Source organism: Cornus florida, unplaced genomic scaffold, assembly GCF_030987335.1.
Source record: "Cornus florida cultivar Cherokee Brave unplaced genomic scaffold, ASM3098733v1 CherokeeBrave_3.0.0_Hap2_Chr06, whole genome shotgun sequence".
In the NCBI taxonomy this organism is placed as follows: Eukaryota; Viridiplantae; Streptophyta; class Magnoliopsida; order Cornales; family Cornaceae; genus Cornus; species Cornus florida.
In genome coordinates this window covers 25,733,878-25,738,740 of record NW_026775576.1, presented here as the reverse complement: position 1 = coordinate 25,738,740, position 4,863 = coordinate 25,733,878, and the positions used below count along the sequence as shown (strand labels likewise).

At 37.6% G+C, this 4,863-nt stretch overlaps 1 non-coding gene across 1 annotated transcript; it reads right to left on the bottom strand.

The window, feature by feature from the left end:
* Nucleotides 1–3,766: 3,766 nt before the first annotated feature.
* On the bottom strand, nt 3,767–3,868 carry LOC132315441 (small nucleolar RNA R71). The gene has a single exon (XR_009483649.1). It is a non-coding gene; the product is annotated as a small nucleolar RNA R71 (small nucleolar RNA).
* Between the last annotated feature and the right edge of the window lie 995 nt (nt 3,869–4,863).

The window sequence follows — 4,863 nt, the reverse complement described above, 5'->3', positions numbered from 1 at the left end:
CCTCGTACTCAATAATTCCGATAACGCGTCCCACTTAGGACCTCCTGGTCTAAAAAATAAAAAAATGCCAAAATGGTAACCAATACATTTTCAAAAGTCCAGAACTCAAGGAAATGCCTCAACCAACTCTTGGGACCCATCCAGCACACCTAATGATGTCCAGTGTGCAAAATGAAATCAAAGGATTTCCTCCCCGAAATCAAGTCACCTCACCGGCGAAGGTTCACAGGATACCATAAGTGGAGTAAGTCTCCAAGTGCCCCACACCATTTACCACACTGTGGAAGCAAGACCACACAAGCCTACATTCTAGTGTCATTCGCGATCCAACACTCATGACCCAACGTAACCTCACACTACTGATGACCACAGGTCACCCGCATACCTCACCTCCAGGACAACTAACCAGACACAACGATACACATTGAACCAGATGAAAGGCTCTCTATCATCACTTATCCAAATCAAAGACATCATACATACATTCAAGGAATCCAGCAAATGCATAAACTTAAGTCCTCAATACCAACACCGTGACTATATCCAGAACAAGTAATCAAAACCATTAGAACCACTATTCCATGAATATAATCACCAGTCAATGATGTAACCTCAAATGACGATTTCTCGTCAACCAATCACAAACTCATTTATCTTTAAAGGAGCTTGATGAGCGCTTAAAAGTGCGCATTTAAACCCTTTAAGCTTAGGTATTTTAGGACCTTTATCTATCTTACTTTCCTGTTTTAGACTAATTTCGTGTTATTGTTCTTTTTAGGCACTTATCCCCAAAATAAGCTAATTCAGCCAAATAAGAGCTTAAAAGAAGCTAACTCAAGCTGAATGGAAGAAAAGAGCAAAGTGGAAGCATAATGAAGCAAAGTGAGGTAATCAGCATGTTCGATCGATCTCAAGAATACTTCGATCGATCAAAAGTTCATCGATTAGACTCTCCAAGATGGATCCAAGCTTTTTTGTCCTTATCCAAAGATTCCACAAAGTTCGATAGATCCAACAATTCTTAGATCGATCTGTCCTTACCCAAAAGGATAATATTCCATCTTATCCTGTTGTACCACCCTACCTACCACTTTTGTCTCTTTCCCCAAAATATTTCAGATCTATCCTTATCCAAAAAGGCGTCGCCATGAGAGGATCAATCCAGCTAAAGTTTGATAGATCTCAGCCATATTCGATCGATCTCAACACAGTTCGATCGATCGAACTTCCTCAAGTCCGAAAAAAATATATTTCCAACTCATTAAAAGTTGTCTCATGGTGCAATCATTAGAGGAGCCCATATGTACGAGCCTAGACCATTGGGTGTGACATTTGAGCTACCTATATAAGGATTATGAGCCACTTTTACAAATATGCTTGAAAGAGTTGATAGATACAATTTTTGAGTATTCTTAGAGAGGAAGAAAAGAGAAGAGGAGGCTAGAGACACATTCTTGAGAGGTTTTCCATCTCTTTCAAGAAGAAGAGCATTTCTACCATGGAGATAGCCCTTTAGGGTTGGAGGACACCATTCATGAGTGGCTAGACATCCTCTTGGGGATAGAGTTAGCCCTAAGCATGCTTTCTTTACCTTGATTTATGTATTTTTTAGAAGATTTGTATTGTAATACATGTTTTGACATATTAATATACATAGATTTTGTTTATTCAATGATTTGTGTGGTTTAATTCTTCCAATTGATCATTTCATTCTATTCATATGTCTATGTATGCTAGAATAGATGTTCATGTGTTTATTTCTATATCTTATATTGTTGATGCATGTCTATGTGTGTTGATGTTATAGATTTAGAGATTGTCAAGACATAGTGCTTAATAGAATGCTCTTATGGTTTATTTGATGGTTTATACTCATTTCTTGATGGATTATGCCTTCCCTTAGTTTAATTAGTTTAATTTCCATATCGTTAGCTTAGATGTAGTGTAGTTACCTTAGTTGTTAAATGGGAGGACAATCTATGCTTGTTGTTTGATGTTCTATACTTATGAATGCAAATAGTATATTTCTCTAATTATGTGATGTGTTTGGATTGTAAGCTTAAAGGAAGGATTAATGGCTTAGTTTGATATATTATGATATTCATTGTATTGTTTAGATAATATACACTTAATTGGTCATCCATGCTTATTAAAATAACCACACGCACTCACTATTGCTGCAACATATGTTTTCCCCCTCATTAATTATGAATTGAGTATATAGCAAAGTGATGGTTAGTGGTGATCTCTAAGTCCCAAGACCTCTCTCTCTTGTTTTCTCTATCCTTTAATTACTTGTTTTATATTAAGCTTGCTTAATCTTAATTATAGTTTAATCAACCAAATAATCTACCTTCGATCACTCGACCTACTAACCCTAAGCATTGTTTCCATTACTAGTGCACCCACAATCCCTTGGAACGATCCCTACTCACCCTAGTTATATTTTTAGTTAGTGGTAGTAGTGGCATTTATAAATGTAAAACTTGGCCACACTATTTTGCACAAATTTGGTTGCACCGCGACAATCAACACCAACTTTTTGGTGCTGTTACCGGGAATTGAATTGGCAACGCCGTGTTTTGGAAACAATTAGGGATTAGTACTCTTTTGATCGTGTTTTTACTTTATTTTTATTTTTGGTTACTTGTTATGTTTGTTCTTATTTGGCTAGGTGAATTGAGCAAAGAGGTTAAGCAAAGGAGAATTAAAAAGCCAAGAGGAGCTAAGCTAAGCATAAAAAGGACTAAAAATCTAAAAAAAAATGCAAAGCATAGCAAAGCTTGCAAGTTGAAAATGAATTGAAGTTGCTTAAGGACCCTTTGTGAGATCTTTCTAACTCAAGCTCTAGTTAAATCGTTGGCCCACGTGGAGCCTTGTTTTTCATTTCTTAGTTAAATCGTGAGCCCGCGTGGAGGCTATTTACTTTTCTTTGCATATTGTACAAGCATGGGAGTATGGGATCATTGTATGTAAAGATTTGTTGATTTGTTGTGGGGGCAAAGTGTTGTTTACTTGCTTATTTGCTTGTTATTTGTCTTTGCTAGTGTATGCATGGTCGTAGGTCATTAAATCCTACTCTTGTCCCTTTTAATTTTCATCTTGAATCGGTTATTCGTAATCCTAGGGGAAGAGGTAGCTCTCATCACTCCATTTAACCAATGGAGAATTTGAATGACGACCATGTGGAGGACCTTGGTCACATAGACCAACAAGGCATCCTCCACCCTAATGTGCATCATGAAAATGTTCAAGTACCATTAGGCATGCCTAGACCATTCATTCCATCACAACAACAAGGCCAAATTCCATTGGGAATGCCTCAACCTATCTTTGCTCCATAACCTCCCATGGTTTAAGCTAATTAAGGTGTTCTTGTAGCACCACCAATTGTGAATCCTCCCAAAGCATTAAGAGACCATTATGTGCCTAATGAATATAATGCACCCACTTACATTCAATTATCTCCATTTAGAGCACATCACTATGAAATCAAACCACAAACCATTCAAATGCTTCCTAACTATCATAGACTTCCTAGTAAAGAACCTTATAAGTATTTGGATGAGTTCATTGAAATGTGTTCCACCGTGAAATACACAGACATGCCGGAAGAAGTTTTAAGACTTAAACTTTTTCCTTTCACCCTGAAAGACAAGGCAAAATATTGGTTCAACAATCTTAGGCCTTTTTTGATAACCTCTTGGGCGGAAATACAACAAGAGTTCTTGAAAAAGTACTACCCGATATCAAAGACCAATGCCACGAGAACATCAATTAGAGAATTTTCTCAAGGGGATGGGGAAATGTTTCATGAGGCATGGGAAAGGTTTAATGATTTGCTTAGAAAGTGCTTTCATCATGGCATACCTAAGTGGCAACTAGTCCAATATTTCTTTGAAAGTTTACCAGATAATCACAAGGGTATGGTTGATGCATCTATGGGTGGTTCTTATCTTGATAAGCATAAAAATGATATGTGGCAATTGTATGAAAGTATGAGTGAAAATTTCATGCATAGGTCCTTATCTTCTAAAAATGGTAGAAACCTAGGTGGAAGGAAGAATGTCGGCTTATATCAAGTTGACAACTCCAATGACATGGCCACCGAAATGAAATCCTTATCTCAAAGGTTTGATCAACCAAATTTCAGTGAATCAAGTATCTTCCTCCCCTACTTATATTCATCATCGTGCATCTAATGAATCTTGCATGACTTGTTCAAGTGTCTTGCATTCTACTTCCAATTGTCCCCATGGACATGTGCAAAGTGAACCCCAATAACAAGTCAATGCTACATTTGTTAATCAAAGAAATAATCCCTATGGCACTCATTACAATTCAAGTTAGAGGAACTATCCAAACTTTTCTTGGAAAAGCCAAGGCAAAGGCTCAAACCCTCCCCAAGGTGGTTTTCAAGGGAAGTATATTCCGCCACCAATGCAAGGCTAAGGTTCCCAAGGTTTTAAATCATCATCATTTCAATCACATGGAAACCAATTTTCTAATTCTCATTTTCCTAATCAACCATCATATCCTCAAGGAAATTTTAGGAGTCCCGCCTTTAAAGAGAAAGTTTTGACCGCTCTAGGCACTCTAGAGGTAAACACTCAATTGCTTCATTTTCACTCTCAATCCATTGCTAAGCTAGAAACCCAAGTAGGACAAATAGCTAATACCTTAAATGCTAGAAAGAAGGGGAAGATGCCTTTGAATGCCCTACCAAAGTAACAATGTGTTATGGAGACTCATTCCTCATCGGAAGGTCTTACAATCGAGCATGTCAATGCGGTGATAACCTTGAGAAGTGGGAAGATTGTGGACAACCAGGTAGGTATTCCCAATGAAGAGAGTGAACCGGTG